General features: G+C 37.3%; 1 pseudogene across 1 annotated transcript in view; it reads right to left on the bottom strand.

The window, feature by feature from the left end:
• Positions 1-20,043, bottom strand: part of LOC149199200 (uncharacterized) — a 124,623-nt pseudogene that overhangs the window by 28,681 nt on the left and 75,899 nt on the right. The window contains exons 3-4 of the transcript XR_016253756.1: positions 1,102-1,213; positions 852-930 (exon numbers count right to left, since the gene is read on the bottom strand). The product of XR_016253756.1 is annotated as an uncharacterized LOC149199200 (transcript). The remainder of the gene's footprint in view (positions 1-851; positions 931-1,101; positions 1,214-20,043) is intronic.

The raw sequence follows: 20,043 nt of genomic DNA, 5'->3' as shown, positions 1-20,043 counted from the left end.
ACAAAAATAGCAAGGATAAAAGCAGAATTTTACAGAAAGCTAGGGATCTTTCAAATCCCACATTTCTGTCATAACATTCCCGAGGATTCAATACCAATCTCATATACGCTACACAAAGAACATCTTGTGCATTCAAGACCAGTCTTCAAAGAGTATGCTCCTTGTTACCCCTCATATTGCATGAGTACACACCCAGTGGCACAGATAGACATTCTGATGACATTGATCGATCACTTGACAGATATAAGGGCCATTTTATGGACACGCACACTTCCACTGGCATTACCCTTATGGTATTCTATGCTGATTAACTGCCTCAATGGTTAGATGTGTTATGTTCATAGGGATGTGGATAGCACGCAGTTGCTTGCTTATGCCCCTAGGGCCTAGCAAGAGCACCATTGATCGATCAATGATACTTTGATGTGTTTTCAAAGATGCAATGGCACAGTCGATATGTGATACAAGCACTTTATTTTATTATTCCTTGGTGAGACATGGTTAGATGGAATTGATGATACATTTTGCCTAGGTGACAATTTCTGCTAGTAGATGGGGTCATATTTCACTTGATAATGGCACACTTTATAATTACATCACTTTATAAAGGAAGAAGCTTAACATAGGTCACCTGAAGAGAGCTTAATGAAAAAAATTTCTCAAGGAGAATAAAGATATGAAAATATCGGAAAAACTATGGTAAATATTTATTTACCCTTATCCATCAACAATAAACAAGATTAGAAAAATATAACTCACATTGAATAGCACATATACATTGAATAGTAGAATGATTAATAAGCATCCATGTTTCTAAACTATATATGGAAGTCAATTTAATGATTGCATACACGCATAAATCTTATGTGTGGATAGAATTCAGCTGCAGATGACTCCAGAATTTGATCAAGGTGACGTGTGTAAGGACATCTGCAATGAATTTTTGCAACAAAATATGTAAGTTTCAAACAAAGGCATCATGACCATTACTTCTAAGAAAAATGTTATCTAGAAGCATAAAAGGCTTTCTTTCTCAACAATAATCCATTCACAAGAAAGTGATTTGAATAACAACATCATGCACAGAACATTGCTATCTACCTTAATGTGAAGGCAACTACAACAGGATAACCTTCATGAAGAAGTTGCACAAACTAGACTGGAATTCAATAACTCGAGAGGGTCCAGTATCCTTGGATAACCTGTGTAGTATCTGAAATTGCATAGATAGTCCAAGATAATGTAAAATAAAACTGTTTCAGAAGGCATGGGAAATATAAACAAAGCTAGCCTAGAAAACAAGAACAATATAAACAAACAAAATTACACAAAATCATCTAGAAAAGTTTTGGAGCAAACAAAATTAAATTATTAAAAAAAAAATTGCATGCCACTTGTGTTTTGTTACCCCTCGTGTCGTAGGAGGACTTTTCAGCGTGTTCTAGGGGCACTTAACAGGCATTTCCGGATGACAGGTGATTCAGTGTAAAAATAGTAAATACAAGGGTATTTTATGGACGCACACACTTCCCCAACATTACCCTTACAGTCTCACTAAGCACTATTCAAGCAGTGGGTGCATGATATCTAGAGGAAAGTGGTTAGTGCAAAGTTATATGTTTACCCCCCAAGAGCCTAGTGAGATTTTATTGGTCAACTGAATCTGAGTAATAGAGTTAATTGTGATGTCATTCAGCATTGTGGTCATATGTTGATGATGGGACCTGATCTATATGTTGAGGATGTACAGATTGCATAGGCATCGATGGCATAAGGATACTCAGTCTTACCTAGACCATTGGTGGATAAAGGAAGAGGTCATTGTTCAGAATAAGGATAATATTAAAAATATTATTACATCAAAATTTAAGCAGAAATTGTGGGGTGATTAAGAGTTAGAGGGAAAAATGAATCTAAGATATTATTAGAAGGTGATTAATCCAAATCACAAAAATCAAAATAATCTCTCTATCTTCACTAGTGTAAAGAAGAAAATAAACATTGCTAAAAGTGTTAGACTAAGTCTCTAAACAATCACGAAGTCTAAAGACCACAATTGTCATGAGTTGTAAACCATATCTTTGATGATGCATTGTCAGATCCATTGATGAGTTGTCAACAAGATCTAGATCTAGAACAGTCAAAATGATGTACTATAAATTCATATCTTGAGATCAATACAATGTGTTGAAGATGGCTTAAGCCTTTTCCGCTAGTTTCTTGCTATGTCTTGTTTGTGCTCAATTCTTAGCATGGAATCAAATGTTAAATTCTGAACCTTGTAACCTGGCTAACTTATTTCCTAGCGAATTATCTCAGATCTATTGAATAAAAGCACGACTAGGATCTTTACATAAACAAAAGCAGTCAATGAAAGCAAAGAACACAACCAATCTCAATCACATATTAGCACACAAATATTCTGACCAATCAACAGTTCTTCATTTAAAATAACTTCAGAAGCAAATTGGCCTCCCTTAATGGGAAAATGGCCCTCTGAGGAAATTGCATACACAACAATGAACCTAGATTTAATCCAACTGGTCAAGTCCTAGATCTATCCTTCAATCTATCTCAGCTGATCTGGGTCTCCCTTACTGCTACTTGCACCTTCCTCAGACCCAACACACTTGAATGGAAGTTCTTTTCCACCTTGTTGACCACTCCATGTCAACTACCCCATAGCTGTACATTTTTTCGCGCATGGATTTCTATCATGTCCGAGCATTCAGATGATCCACAGATTCATCATTATCTTCTATATGTAAACTGGATTTTTGTAAACACATTCTGCATTTTATGTAGATGATCCTAGTAAGAGAAATGTATGTAACAACCTAGGTAAATTTATTTTTATGATGATGATTTCTATCCTAGGAGGTTTTTAGTCTCACGGATTCATGTGTGTTTCTAAACATGGAAGATCGACAGAATTTTTCCCTCCAGCCTCACCCCAAAGCTAGTGTGGATTCTGTCGTAAGGATTTTAAATGAGTCCTAGTGTTATTTATCAAGTCTCTGTAAAAGTGATTTGGGAATAATTCCAACTATTTTGTTAGATTATTTTATTACAAGTCACTTAGTCTACTAGATCATATTTTGTATCGCAGAAATGGGTAATTATTGAGGGTCTATAACAAACGGGTGTTCTCCCTTCATGGGTTAGAATTGTAATATTTCATGTAAAAAAAATTTACTGCATGGTCCCTCATAGTTAGATACCATGGTTAAATATTAGAGGGTTGGAAAAATTAATAATCTCCTCATGAATCAATTAATTAAAATTTCTGGCTAAAATAAATTAAAATGCTAAAGCCGGAAATTTAAGTAATTTAAGTCCTAAGAAAAATTAAAATTCTCCAACATTTAAAATTCGTTGATTTTAAAGTTCCTAATTTTTTGAGGTTCGCGTTAAAGGGAATATTGAAAATTTCAAGATATCTTGAACCCTTGGGCAATAGTAGTTAAGTCAAAGTCAATTTTTTGCAGCAATTAACTCAAAATAATCATTTTTGAGTTAATTAAAAGTGAAATTCGAATTCCTCAAAAAGTAACTTTATTTCAACGGTAATGTTGACACCTAATCCGAAACGGATGGGTGAACTGGACAGTCATCAAGAAGATGAACTGATCCGTTGTATTTATGTATATAAATATGAGTTAGCTAATAAATAATAATATCAGTTTTCTCTCCCGCTCATTCTGGAGTTACCCTGACCTGACATGGTATCAGAGCTCAGGTCCCAGTCCCTAAAATAGCTGTAACTCCTGCCTCTATCCTGAGACTGCGCATCCGTGCCTCTGTCCTGACATTCTCTGTCCTGACATTCTCTGCCCTGACATTATCTGCGCATCCGTTTTGATTTCCCTGAGCGTTCTCCTTCTGCATAGCCGCAGGGAAATGAAGGTGGACTCTGGACGGTCGTTCATACTAACGGGTGCTCCTTTGCATGAATGCTGAGACTTTGTTTGGGCGGTACGTCCTACCCCGCCACAAAAACGACGGAAAGAGCCTGCACGGAAAGCCGACTTGTCGCAGAAACTTGTTTGGTATCATCGTTTGGTAAGAAAGCCTCCCTCGACTTGTCACAGAAACTTGTGGGAACTTTCTTATTCTTCAAGGTCATTGTTCTATACTTAATCTGGATTTCTCGACTTACTTTGTCTCCCAATCAATGTGAAAGGCTCCATTTACAAGCAGAATCTCCTTGACTAAACTTGTAATTTGGTTGCATTAAATTAGTATCTCAGACTATCAGAGAGAACTCGTTTTCCTTCTTTGGTGCTCCCTTATTCTGTATCTGTGGCGGAAACATTGTATGGAGTTGGCAAAGGAACTATGAATGGGCGTAATCGACACACCGTATATTCGTTTGATCCCCAGTCCGCAGTTTTATGTGATGGTATTCGTTTGATCCCCAGTCCGCAGTTTTATCTTTGCAATTGATACGTTGAAAATATAGCCAAGTCCTTTGTCTATATTTGCTATGAAATTCCCATGCCTGCCTGATGCATTCCCGTCTGCGGATGTATGGATGATGCATCTCATCTTTGTATTTGGCTTGACTGCTATATGTATTATGTACAGAGAAAAGGGGTCAATGATAGACGGTGTTCATTTTCATATGTAATTGGATAAATTATGTACAAAAAAAGAAGATCGCTTGGCATTCGGTTGGTCTTTAGAGGAAACTTAGTACAGGGTTGATTGTAATTTTGAGTGCATGCAATCTCAAAGATCAATTTCCATTTGAGGTAACATCTGCACTATTGTCATTTGATAAAACAGCATGTTGGCTGAGATTTCAAATGTGAGCCTCCGCTATTTGCTTGAAAATTTTGGCATCTCCGACTTCTTTCTTATACATTAGCTTGCCACATTGCTCCTTTTTGGGTTCTGTGAAATGCTAGTGGGCTGCGGATTTCTTTAGGTTGGGTGTTCGAATTCCGGCAGTTTGACATGATATATTGATATATATTGAAGTGATCCTTGAGAATTTTTTTTCTCTCAAAACATAGTAATATTGCTGATATAAGAAATGCTGATGCAAATGTTAGAAGAAAATAAAGTGCATAAGGCTGTGGCATAAGGATTTTTTTTAGCAGAAGTTTTTTTATCAACAGAAGTTTTTTTAGCAGAGATATTTTTTACAGAATGCATTCAATCATTTCTATGGTAGGAATAGTTCTCACTGGCAAGGAGAACTATTCAGAATGGTCTCGGATGGTAAAACACACCCTCATCTACAATGAGCTGTGGAAAGGAGTGTGTGTCGGAGAAGAAGACAAAGACCCTGTGCAGCCTACATCAGATAAAGAACTTGTCATCTGGGAAAACAAGAATAGCAAAGCCTATGCATTGATCGCAGCATCTGTAAATGAAGAAGTAAGTCGTCATATTTCATCCTATTCCACTGCCTTTGAAGCTTTACAAAAGCTGAAAGAACTCTATGATTCACATTCTGCACTTGAAGTTGTTCAGCTCATGATTAAACTCTTCACTCTTGAACTGAAAAATAATGATCCCCTTGCTCTTGCATCTGAAATAAAGTCTATAATGCATGATATTAAATCCACTAAGGTTGAGCTGGATATCTCTCTTATTGCCTTTCTCAAAGCACTCTATCCTACCTACTCCAATTATCTTGAGTCTTTACAAGCAAATGGAAATCTTGAAGACATAACCTTTAAGTCTCTTGTGAAAAAATTTGCTGAAAGAGAGAAAGCCTTTGGAAAGAAAACAGTGCCTGAATCTTCTGAAGAGACTGTTTGCCTTGCTCATAAAGAAAAGCATCCTGCTCAAGATTCTACAAGAGGAAGAGGTGGACGAAGAGGAAGAGGAAGATACTTCAGAGGCAGGGGGGCAGACATTCTCAAGCAGAAAAGGCAGATCTGCATTGCATTCGCTGCAAACGAAATGGATCACATGATGCTTCTACATGCAAGCTACCATGGGACAAGATTGAGCAGAGAAGAAATCAGCAGAAAGGTAAAACTGATGACACAGACAAAGGTAAAGCACCTGAATCTGCTCACTATATTGAGGCACAATGTAACATTGGAGTAAATGAAGATTTGTTTAATGCTTCACTTTCTTCTTCGAAAAATGACTGGTTGCTTGATTCAGGAGCAACCTGTCATATGACTCATAGGAAAGATTTTTTTGAAGATTTCACTGATAATGTTGATGGAGCAGTATACTTTGCAGATCAGTCAAAAATCAAGCCATCAGGGCTTGGCACAATCAGGCTTAAACTGCCTGGTCTTCCAGACTTTCTTCTAGATCATGTTCTATATCTCCCACAGCTCAAGAGAAACTTGCTGTCCCTGGTCCACATCCGCCAGCAAGGTCACTCCATTCACATGTTTGATGGCAAGCTTGAGGTAAGAAAGGCATCTGACCACTCACTTGTCATGAGGGGTATAGAAGAAGAAAGACTTCTTAAACTGCAAGGAACTTCTGCTCATGCACAACATTTCTCATATATTTCTCATCATGAAGAAGGTACACTTCCGTCAAGTTTATTATGGCATGCTAGATTTGGACATTTAAACTATGATAGTCTCTGCTTGTTGAAGAAAAATGGTGTTGCTGGTTTGCCTACAATTCCTAGAAAACATAAGCAATGTGATGCTTGCATTCTAGGAAAGCATAGCAAACAGTCTTTTCATGATTCACATTCAAGAGCACATAGGGAGCTTGAACTCATTCATTCAGATTTATGTGGTCCAATGCCTGTTTCTTCTGCAAATGGAAATAAATATATCATGACATTTATTGATGATTACACCAGAATGTGTTGGGTTTATTTATTGAAGAACAAATCTGATGCTTTTCAAACATTCAAGAATTTTCATAAGTGGATTGAAAATGATGCACAATCTCATATTGGGTCTATTCGCACTGATAATGGAAAAGAATATACATCAAATGAATTTGAACACTATCTTCGCCAACATGGGATTAAACATCAAACAACTGTACCTTATAATCCCCAACAGAATGGTGTAGCAGAAAGAATGAATAGAACAATCTTGAATATGGTACGATCCATGCTTTTCTTCAAAAATGTAAAGACAATGTTTTGGGCTAATGCTGTTCTATGTGCTGCATATATAAAAAATAGATGTCCATCTAGTGCTATAAGAAACAAGACTCCTTATGAATTGTGGTATCTAGTGACATGTTCCTTCGACTCTCAGGATCTTTGGTATGGACCTGTTCCTTTAATACCAAGGAGGTACATAGAAACAATACCAAAGGTGCTAGAAGTCGTAAGTGCTATCTTCCTGGGGTATTCAAACACATCTATTCAAGCATACCGCCTCTATGATGAAGTAAATAAAAAGTTTGTTTTATCTAGAGATGTCATTTTTCTTGAATCATCCAAATCTGACAGTGTTGTTGAGCGGCAACTTGATCGCTTGGATAGATTCCACATCTTGAAGGGGGGATTCCTATACTAGATCAACATGTGGAATCTTCTTCTGAAGAACAATCTCCCCTGCATGACACTCCAACAACGAATGATGCTTTAAGTGATGTAATTGATAGAATTGGGAGACTCAATCTTGATTCAGACCCAACTCAATCAACAGAGCAGCCTGGACCATCTCAGAAAGGTCCCCCAAAGTGGCTGACAAAGACACTTGAAAGTGTTCATCCTGATGAAATTGGAAAAACAGGAACCAGAAATACAAACCGACAAGATGGAGGTGATGTAGATAACTCTAATTCACCTGTTGATATGGATGTTACTTATGATTGTGAATTGAACTTGTCTACAGATTTTGAACCAACTTCCTTCAAAGAAACTGCTTCTCATGATGAATGGAAAGAAGCGATGCAGAAGGAGTATGATGCCCTCATAAAGAATGGCACTTGGAAGCTGGTTGATCCTCCATTTGGAACAAAACCAATTGGCTGCAAGTGGGTCTACAAGAACAAATACAAAGCTGATGGCTCACTTGACAAGCACAAAGCTAGGCTTGTGGCAAAAGGTTTTGCACAGAAGGAAGGGGTCGATTATGAGGAAACTTTTGCCCCCACAGCAAAATGGGCCACCATCCGGACACTCTTTGCACTAGCTGCTCAGAACGGTTGGAAAGTCCATCAAATGGATGTAAAAACTGCATTCTTGAATGGAGATCTAAAAGAGAATGTTTTTATGTCCTAGCCTGAAGGATTTGCTATGAAAGGACATGAACACAAAGTATGCAAACTTGTGAAGTCCTTGTATGGCCTCAAACAAGCACCACAAGCCTGGTATGAAAAACTAACTGAGCATCTTCTGAAACTCAACTTCAATCATTTTGATCTTGATGATGCAACTTTATTTGTCAAGAAAGTTGGCAAAACAGTTGTATATCTTGTGGTACATGTAGATGATCTTTTAATGACAGGGAACAATGAAAGCTATATTGCATCCATAAAGAAAGAATTAGGAAAAAATTTTGAAATGACTGATTTGGGCTATGTTCATTACTATCTTGGCATTGAAGTAACCCAACATCCAAAGTCCATATTTCTTTCTCAAAAGAAATACATTGGAGATTTGTTAAACAGATTTGGCATGACAGAGTGCAATCCCCTTTGTACTCCAATGGAACAAAACTTGAAGCTCACATCTATTGAAGGAAAGGAATTTGAGGATGCAACAAAGTATAGACAGCTTGTAGGAAGTCTCATCTACCTCACTACTACCAGACCAGACATTTCATTTGCTGTTGGAATCCTCTCCAGGTTTATGGAAAAGCCTTGTGAGGGACATTGGTCTGCTGCAAAAAGAGTTCTAAGGTACTTGAAGGGAACTCAAGACCTTGGAATCAAGTATACACAGGTGGACGACTTCAACTTGATTGGATACTCTGATTCAGACTTCGATGGAGACAAAGAAACTGGGGTATCTACTTCAGGATATGCTATGAGTCTTGGATCAGGAGCTGTCTCCTGGAGATCACGCAAACAATCAGTACCAGCAGATTCCACAACCGAAGCAGAATATGTGGCAGCAGCTGAAGCAACGAAAGAAATTGTGTGGCTCAGGAAAATTCTTGAATATTTGCAGGTAAAACAAATACAATCAACTCCACTCATGATTGATAACACATCTGCAATAAAGTTGGCCAAGAACCCAAAGTTCCATGATCGTACTAAGCACATCAATACTAAATATCATCTGATCCGACATCATGTTGAGGCCAAAACAATCCATCTCCGTCATTGTTCCACAAACGAGCAAATTGCAGACATCTTCACCAAAGCGCTTGGAAGAGAAAAGCTTGAAAGATTCAGAACGATGCTTGGACTCACCAACATCCCTTCAGATTAAGGGGGGGAATGTTGACACCTAATCCGAAACGGATGGGTGAACTGGACAGTCATCAAGAAGATGAACTGATCCGTTGTATTTATGTATATAAATATGAGTTAGCTAATGAATAATAATATCAGTTTTCTCTCCCACTCATTCTGGAGTTACCTTGACCTGACAGGTAATGATTAAAAGATCATTTGATCTTCATCAACGGTTGAGATTATTTTGACGGGTATCAAGCCAACTAGCTGTTGGAGAATTTTTCTATAAATGAAAGGCTTCTCTCCATTATTTCATCCGATTTTATGAATTGTGTACTTGCTCTAAGAAAGCTCTTGTAACTTTCTCTGGTTAATAAAACGCAAAGACTTTGGGGTTTCAGATCGTGGTGTTCCTCTTTCAGATTTATATGGTAATATTGTTCTTAATACTTGCTGCTTTTATTTGCATTTGTTGGTTAATAGAATTTGAGAATTGATCTGTGTACAGGTATCTTGCACAGATTTCTGGGTTTTTTAGAATATCGTTTTAATTTGATAGAAGTAGCAGGGATCTCTATTTCTTGATAATTTTATGATCATTTTTTAGATCTTTATTAATCTAACAAGCAGATTTAAGTGTGGAGAAGTTATCATTCTGAATTTGGGCGTTTGGGGAAGTCCTCAGCTGGACCAACTGACTCTCAGTTTACATAATCTAAAAAATCTCACTATCTTTTTAATTTCTGAAGTCATTTTATAGAATATTTTACTTGCAAGGTTTTTCTTGGGTTTGTGCCTCTTTAAAATTTCAAATTTATTTTTAAATATTGTGCAAAAAATTGTTTAAATCTGGCTAATAGAGGGCTTTGATCTGCAGATCTATTAGATCTGTAGAATATTATTGTAGATTTGTAAATAGCAAATTTCTAATTCATTGGGGTTCTGAGTATTTCATATTTTTGTATATACATGCTTTGGGGTTTTCTGTCTTTTATTTGTGCAGGAAAAAATCTGAAAATTGCAAGTGATTTTTGTGGATTTTGGAGAGAGATCTGAGCCCTAGAGGGCATCTCCATTTTGTTTGCAGGTTGAGGAGAAATTTCGGAAAGATCGTGGGCAATTTTTTTTAGGGCCTTGAGGCCCAGCGCTGGCTATCTCCAGCCTCATTCTCGGCCTCTATCATTCCACCCTCAGGCCTCTCATCTTTGCAGTCTTCTTCACCATAGTTTTCTCACTAAATTTTTCCTAAAATTTCACAAAAAAAAAATTAAAAAAAAATTCTGAGTTTGGCATTTGCATTGGAGAATTTTCAATGACTTGGGCAGCCCATTTTCAAGTGTCTTCAAGCCCCTAGGGGCTGACTAGTGCACATATTCTAAACCCTTACCTTTTTCATTAATCTAATTGAAAGCAAAATTAATACTGGCATAAAATTTTAGTTATCTTTCATTGCATTACATTTCAGAAATATAATTACTTTCAGAAACTTTTGCATGTTATTTTCTTAACACTATTTCATTGTATTTTTAAGTAATTTTTTGAGTTTTTAGGTCAAATACATCAATAAATCAGAAAGAATTAAACACAAAAATTTTCTGAATTTAGCAGCAGATTTAATTTACATTTTTACGACTGTATAATTGTTGAAATAGAAGTTAGTTTCTGTAACGTTTGCAAACAAATTTCTGAAAATTGTTTTACTGTTGTTCAGTAGTATATTTCTAAGTTTTTCGATCAAATAAATTAATAGATCGGAAAGAATTAAACTCAGAAATTTTCTGAATTTAGTAGCAGATTTAATTTACATTTTTTAATTTCAGTAACTTTTGCAAACAAATTTCTGAAAATTGTTTTACTGTTGTTCAGTAGTTTATTTCTGAGTTTTTAGATCAATTACATTAATAGATCAAAAATAATTAGACTCAGAAATTTTCTGAATTATCAGTTTGTCATTCAAAATTTTCTGAGGTTATACATATTGCATGGTTACTGGACTGCTGAGTTAAAATATATTGCTGGTAATAACACTTGTTTTAAGAGCAGATTTCTACACTGATATTTCATTGATGTAATTTGAGTTTAAGCACTTAGTTTATTTCAGAAATACATTTGTTTGTTTTTTTTCATGCTCATGTGAGTTTTACTTATGCATCTAATGATCTTTGATTGAGCATTTCATACAAATAATTTTTTTAATTTAAAGGTGTTTTATTCCAACATTTTACATTTCAATCCATTGTGCATTTAGTAATTATTTGTGCAGATTTCACATTTTGCAGTGCTGGTATAAGTACCTGCTTTCACATTTAGATCACCACCTTTCTGAGCCTTAAGTTAAATAACATTTAAGACATACTTCAGAAATAATTTTAGGCCCTCATTTAACTAAAATTAACCAAGTCCCTGCATTTCTCATAGTTTTGAGTTTTACATTTGCATATGAGACAGTCGAGTCTTTTCAGCAGCAGTTTCCCATCCTTTACTTGAACTTTATTTTCTTCGCAAGATAGTTGACTCCACAAGGCACTGATATCACTTTCTTCAAATCATTTTGAATCCTTAAAATCTTGCACAATCTAAAACAAGTATTGGATGCTTAGCTGTGTCTCCCAAATTGGTTGGTTCCCAACTAATCTTTCTTTTTTCCATTTCCATAGGGTCTACCCCCCTTAGTTTGCTATTGGGAGACAACTCAAACAGAGTGATTGGGGATCAATGTGACAACCCCCGATTTGAGCCATTGTCGCGGTGCTTAGACATTCTGTGCGACAACAGTTTTTGGCGTCGTTGTCGGGGATCAATTTATTGAACCTTGGCTTTATGACAATTCTCATCTTTCATCTTCTATCCTTCATCTTTCATCTCAGGTGTCTAGAGTTAGATTCTTGTCCAAGTGGCGACTCCATCTTATGCATTTCCTACAAGGGTTTGCACTAGAAGGAATCCAAGTACCCTAATTAATCCCACTGCGGATCCTGAAAAGGTTTTTAGAGTTCGATTAAACAGGCTCTCTTCCCGTGCACACCTTCATAATCTTGGACAGGAAGCTCTCTCTGATATCCATTCGCTTTTTTCAGATCCCATTCAGCAAGACATCATGGATGACTTGTATCTTCCTTGCAATTTCGCTAACATTCAGGGTTACCCGCATGATCTTCCTACTACAGGTATGGATAAATTGCCTGTTTTCCAAGGCAATAATGCGGTAACCGTTAAAGATCATCTTAATCACTTTAGGCATTTCATTAACAAATGGGGTGGTGCTAATGTTGCTCATGAGGATGTGAAGATGAAGCTCTTTGTTTTCGCTTTGGAAGAAGATGCTTTAGAATGGTTCACCGAAAGCCCTGATCATTCCTTCAATTCATTACAAGCTCTTACTAATGCCTTTAAGGATAAGTTTGGAGATAAGAGGGAAGAAAGGCATTTTGTTAAAGCCTTAAGTATCATAAAGAACAAAGAGAATGAAACTGTTGAGGAATTTAACAGAAGGTTTAATGGTATCGTTAAGGAATTACCTCAAGATTATAAAGCTCCTAATAAATCTCTCTGGGAATTCTACATTGAGGCCTTTAATGCTGACACCTCTTATGAATTAAGACATGCTAAACTTCCTGACTATAAGGAATGTCAAACTTTAGTCGAAGAGCTTGAGAAGGATAAGAAGGCATCTGGAAAATTTGAGATTCCAGGCTTTGATAGATCTTCCACAAAGCTAAAAGAGCCTAAGGGTAAATAAGTTAAGGAATCTGAGGATGATCCTATGCAGAGGTTACTTCAAAAGTTGGAAAGCATGGAGCTCAACCAAGCAAAATTAATCTCTAACCATGTTAAAGAGATAGGTACTCTGCAATCTAGGCTAGTCCAAATGGAAAGGTCGCAAGCTCAAAGTTCCCAACCTAGAAATAATAACAAAATAATAATTCTTGGCAGAGGAAAGGGCAATCAAATGAACATCCACTGCCAAATCCCCTTGAATCTACCAATCTTGTTGAGGATGTTCCTCCATATTGTAGGGCTTGTGATGCCTTGCATGAAAAAGCTACTTGCCCCACTATCAAGAGAATTATGGATAATGGGATCTTTGGGCAAGTAATCAGATTAATGTTGTTGGTAGGGAATATCACCTATCAAATGAAAATCGGGAGGGGATTAAGGAGCATAGTCATGATGTCAAACCTTTCACGTCTTCCTATAGTATCAATAATTTTGACCATGACAATGATATGCTAGTTAAATTATTCGGTGAAAGGCCCTCTCCAGATCAAATCTTAGAAATTGCGAGAGATAAGGGGCTAACTTATCAAAGAAGGGATAAATATCAAAGCGATGATCATGCCCCCCTTCGAAATTTTAGCCCCTTCTCTGAAATGAATATTGATTTGGGAGTATGGTTGAACAATTCCAAAATTTGGGTTCCTGTTACCGAAGTTTTGAAAATCCCCTCCCAAAGGGTTAAGTTGTTAAATGCTATTGAGAATCCTCGTACTAATGTTACTTATGACAAGGCTCCTGAGACTATCTACTAGGATGCTCCTGTGTATTTGCAAAGTATGGATTCTGACAACAATGAGCATCAACCTTTTTTCATTACCTTGATGGTTAATGGTTACAGGTTGTACAATTGCATGTTAGATTTGAGCGCTTCAACTTGTGTTATGACCAAGAGGGTCATGAAGCAACTAAATTTAAGGATTTCCAGGCCTTACTACAACATACGTGCCATGGATTCTAAGAAAATCGAAGTTCATGGGTTAACAAAGGATTTGCAAGTCCATTTGTCTATCTAACCTGACATTATGATCGTAATGAACATAGTTGTAGTTGATGTTCTTGATGCTTGGGCCATGTTATTGTCTAGGAAATGGGCCTCTGATCTAGGAGGAAGTATCCAAATGAATTGGTCATATGTTATGATTCATTTTCCTAGAGTTTCCAGATTCATTGGACTAAATAGGGAGCTAGAAAGGATATTCCATGTGGAAGATCCTAAGAGACCCCATAATGAGGTGATCACCGACAAACCTAACTTGGGGAATTATGCTATTTTGTCTAATTCCATAATCCCCTCAGAAGTTAAGGTTGATGAAAAGATAAGTGATCTGCAGAGTCAAGTGTGGCATATGCATTTCAATGATGCATCATCTAGGCATGGTAAAGGTGTTGGGATTGTGTTGAAGTCTCCCCTGGGGCATGTTTTCAAATTTGCCTATAGATTAGAATTTGGAGCAACCAACAACATCGCTGAGTATGAAGCTTTGTTGTTGGGCCTTGAGTTGGCAAAGGGCTTAGGAGTTAAATTGCTTCATATTAAGGGGGACTTTGATTTGGTTATCATGCAAGTTAAAAATAAATTTACTTGTAAAAATCAGAGATCGAGAAACTGTCAGAATGCAGTCTTGGATATTTTGGAATATTTGGACGCTCTTGACCTCGAAGCTATCCCAAGCAATGTTACCAGACTCGGAATCGACAATAAATCGGCAAGGCAAAAGAGCGAAGAGTTTTAATCGGATCGGCAAAAAATCGTTGAATTCATTAAATAAAAAATATACACATATATTGATAACCAAAAAAAAAAAAATCATTAATATTCGGTAAAGGCATGTCCAAACAATGCATAATATCAATAGATGTCCAAAATATCATGAATGAATAAGTATCTCATATATGTTATGAGTCCAAACATGATCCAAAGCACTGAGTCTTGACTCCTGAGTCCTAAGTTCTAACCAATGACTACATAATACATAGAACCAGAACTTAGAAGCATATGCTTCTAAAAGTTTACAAAAAAAACTGCATACTAATCAGAAAAAATCAGCAACTAAGAGTCTAAGACTCTTAAGAGTGAGAACTAGAAGCGATTCCTTCCACTCCTTCGTTTGCTTGACTCTCAAAGTTCTCCAAGTCATGAAGGCTTAAAAGAGGAGGCTCCTCTAATTGGACCCAGTCTACCGCATTTGTAGTTTGCAAATCTATCTCTTCAAGGTCGATTGGTGAATGATCCATACCTGTCATTATCATGAGACATTGAAATGTGAATTAAAGTTTCACTTTGAAGTTTGAAGTTTGAACTTTAAAGTATGAACTAGATTATGAAACCTTCAAATTCAAGTTCTCGAGTCTCACCTAGTATTTGTTTGTTGCGAAGTCTTAGATTGTAATGGACAAATACAAGGTCATTCAAGCGTTTTTGTGTCAATCGGTTGCGCTTCTTAGAATGTATTTTCTCAAACATGCTCCAGTTGTGTTCACAACCTGAAGCACTGCATGCTTGGTTTAAGGTTCGAATGGCAAATCTCTTCAAATCTGGCGTATCACTACCAAAGTTTTGCCACCAAAGACCTAGCAAGTGGTAAAGGTTTGTGAGTAGAAGTACTAAATAATAAAAACTTAAAAAGTAAAGAAAATTTAATAAAACATTTAACATACAAAATAAAGTTTAAACAAATTTAATGAATTGATGAAACCTTCAAGCTGGGTACCTGGCAACATCTTAGACCTTTCTCTTATAGCACTGGTATAGGCAAACAATTTATATGGCGTCCTATAATCTTGTAGTTGGGAAAAGACACGACTTTGATGTTCTGGATCAGGGAAGAACCTTTCCATGCATGTCATAAGTCCTCTGCCAACCTCCCCATCCTCATTAAATTTGCACTTATCATAAAAATATTGTGGGGTTAAGAAGTACCCAGCAGCATGTAAGGGGGAATGCAATTGCCTATCCCAACGTGCATCTATAATGTCCCAAAGAGGCATATACTTTGTCTCATCATCCCCATATCCTCTTTTGATGGCCTCCTTTACGAGATCCATCGCCTCATAAATGTAACCCATAGCGGGTTTGCACCATCAACCATCCTGAAAGTTCAAGCATTCAAATTTAAAGAAACATGAAACATTGTAAATAAAAAGAAGCTTGAAATGAAATTTAAAAAATGAAAAAGTTAAAAGACTTGAAGTACCTGAGAACTCCAACAAGGGACTCTGTCACAGCAATAATCTCTTTGGCATCTTTCCAGAAACCATCATTAAACACAAGTGCAACAATTTCGATGCCTTCAAGGGTCTTGGAATGTTTAGATGCCATCCACTCAGGTCCCAAGAACATCCTCTTCAGATTTATCTTTTGCTCAACCACAGATTGCAAAGATATGAAATTTGTTGCAAATCTAGTCACTACAGGTCGAACAATTTCTTTACCTTCAGTGTATTTTCTCATCGTGTTTAGGACAATAGTGTGGTTGTATAGGTATTTGGTTATGGATTTTGCCTTCTCCACAACCTCATGTATCCAATGAAGCTTACCAATGTCCTCAAGCATTAAATCTATGCAATGGGCAGCACAAGAGGTCCAAAAAATAGTGGGGTGCCTAATCTCAAAAAGTCTACCAGCAGCCATATAATTAGTTGCATTATCGGTGACAATTTGTACAACATGTTCTTCTCCCACTTCTTGAACGACTTCCTCCATCATTTCACAGATAAGTTGGGCAGTGTTAACCTTGTCTGAAGCATCCACTAATTTGAGAAACATTGTGCCTGCGGGACAAGATACAAGGAAATTTATTAAAGTTCTATTCCTCTAATCTGTCCATCCATCACTCATGATGGTGCACCCTGTTTCTACCCATGATGCACGAAAGTCAACTAGCACAAGCATGACATCTTCCACACTCTCTAACAACATATATGTCCTAAGGCTCTCTAATGTAGGGGCTTTGAACCCTGGACCTGCAATAGCAATTGCATCAATCATAGCTTGCCAATAAGGACTTTTGGCACAGCGGAAAGGTATGTCAGAATAGTACCAAAAGTTAGCAATGGCTTTCCTTGCCTGACTATGGATATTTTTTTCCCAACCAGTGGCCTCCAAGGTAGGTTGGGAATTGGGTCTTGTGCGGGGAGCAAAAAAGGTGTTTATGTTTCCACCTCCAGTGTTGAAGGAAGGACTCGTTTGGCCTTGAGTTTGACTTGGCCTTGGAGGCATGTGTGGGAAACTTGGGAACGGCATTGAGGATTCAACAGAGTGAGGTGACAAGGGGCTAGTGGTAGAAAAACCATCAACTCCAAGAGTTCCTATTTCAATATTTTGCTTTGCTTTCTTGGCATTACGCTAACTCAACATATCAATGGCCAAGGTTGCTTGGTGTTTGACATTATCATCAACCTTGCTGCAAAGACCTATATCATGGCCAAGTATTTGTGGAAGGTGGAACTTGAATCTATAAATGCCTCCACTACCATTTGCTTTGAAAAATTTACAAAGGAGCCTGGGGTCTCTGGGAATCTTGTCACAATAAGCCAAAGCAAAGTCCTTCTCCCTCGGCATTGTTGTTGTTTTGGACTTGTGTTTAATTTGTGGCTTCTGTTAAGATTTGGAGTCGTGGCTTCTATTTAATTTGTGGTTCCTGTGAAAGACAATAAAACATCAAATTTAAAAATGATCCAAAAATTTAAAATATGCTAGAAATCTAAAAAATTAAATGAAGACAGATGTCAGTAAACATATAGAGAGTCTTCTTCCCAAGAAATTTTCTCAAAATCACTAATCAAGCAAAACTGCCTCCATTGCCAGATCTTACTGGCCTGTACATTCAAGATTTGAAGCAACACATCTAAGAGACAAACCACTAAAACAATGTTCACCCACTGCACTACATATCATATGTCCTTCATTGATTACTAGATTATGTGAGCCCACTTTCCTCCACACAACTCACAGAGGCATAGCGCAGTGTTATCTGAAAAGTGCCACCCTTGAAAGTAGTCAAGATATGGCCTCGAGAGCTTCTAATATGTTACGCTTTTACTCAAGATGTCAATGGATTGGAATATTAAATCAGAAATCAATGTCAAACCCATATTTTCCAGACCTAGTCACAGCAACAGATTGAGATAGTTTTTAATATCTGGATCTTTGGCTTCCTCAGACATGGCTTGACCGAGCTGCCATTGTTTACGCATAGATTTAGAAAATTATTACATCTTGTTTCCATCGGAGTTGTGGCAGTTATTGAACTTATTTTTATCTGAATTGTACAATGATTGAACTTATTTTTATCTGAACTATACAGTGAGACCAAGTTACAACCCACGCTTTCAATCAGCAAAATGCTCATGTGTTAGTTTATTTCCTCTGACGTGTAAAGTGGAACTCGACCACTACCCATGTGTTCAGAGTCCAGACTTGCCATGATTTGCTAAATTTCAATAACAGCATAAAAAATAAAAATAGACAAAAGTTATAGTTATACCAAAAACCCACGAGAGATTGAGGAAAACCCGTCTGTCTGGAATGCGGCTTCTGTGCGAGTCTGCTGCGTCTTAGTAGCGTCTATCTCAGCAGCGTCTGCGTCTATCTCAGTAGCAAAGTGAAATGGACTCTGTCTCAGCAGCGAAGTGGAATGCGTCTGGACTCTGTCTCAGCAGCGAAGTGAAATGGACGACAATCTCAGCAGCGTCAGGACTCTGTCTCAGCAGCGAAGTGGAATGCATCTGTCTCAGCAGCGTGAACAAGCAAACAACAATCCAAAACCCGATAAAGCGACAATCCAAAATGGCAGGACTCGGGAAAAAAACGCGAAAATAGAAAAATCGGCAAACTTGCGAGTCAAACTCGCGTAGACCACAAGTCAAACTCAATCAACGCGATTTGACTCGCAGAGTTTTGACTCCGCTCGTTTCACTAGCGATCTGATTGGGAATCGCGAGTACTCGTTGATTCCTGTTACACTGATCCCAAGAGAGCAGAATAGTTTGGCCGATGAGCTTGTTGTAGCCACATCTACCTTGCAATTGTCTGATGAATTAGTGAAGGATAAGATTAAAATGGAAATTATTTTTAGACCTTTCGTTCTAGATAACTTAGAGCATTTGCAAGTTTTTGACGATGAAAAGCAAGTGATTCGCTTTTTAAGTAACTTGGATGAGTTTGAGAATTTCTAGGTAAGATATAGGGAGGATGGATCTGATGACTATGAGGATATTATAAATCCTACTCCTAGGAATGTTGTTGCCTTAGAGCAACACTTTGATGGGCATGATGCCACAAAGAAAGAAGAAGAGAATAAGATGGATCTTGGCGAATTTATTGAAGTAAATATAGGTACCCCTAGTGACCATAAAATTGTTAAAATTGGTAAGGGTACTAGTAAGGAAGAAAGAAAATAGATAATCAATTTACTTCATGAATACCAGGATGTCTTAGCATTTTCTTATGATGAGCTAAAGGGTTATAAGGAAGATGGGAAGATGCCATGGAGCATACTATCCCTTTAAAGGATGAGAATGCTAAGCCCTTTGATCAGAAGCTTAGGTAGATAAACCCTAGGTTGGACCCCTTAGTCCAAAAGGAGCTTGCAAAAATGCTCGCAGCTGGAATCATTGCTCAGACTAGGCATTCATCATGGTGTTCCAATCTGGTGATTGTTAGAAAGAAGAATGGAACAATCAGATTTTGTGTCGATTTCAGAAACCTTAATCTAGCATGTAAGAAGGATAATTATCCTTTGCCAAATATGGAGACCATGTTGCAAAGGATAACAAGTTTTGGAATGATGTCCCTGCTAGATGGTTTCTCCGGATATAATCAAGTTTGGGTTAAAAAAGAAGATCGACACAAAACTACTTTCACCACACCATGGGGTACATTTGAATACATTCGAATGCCTTTTAGGTTAACCAACGTTGGGGATACCTTTCAAAGGGCTATGCACTATGCCTTCAAGGGTTTAATCG

Source organism: Pinus tabuliformis, chromosome 2_1, assembly GCF_031772625.1.
Source record: "Pinus tabuliformis cultivar Carrire ecotype Pingquan chromosome 2_1, CPIR1, whole genome shotgun sequence".
NCBI lineage: Eukaryota > Viridiplantae > Streptophyta > Pinopsida > Pinales > Pinaceae > Pinus > Pinus tabuliformis.
This window is presented reverse-complemented; position numbering and strand designations above follow the sequence as displayed.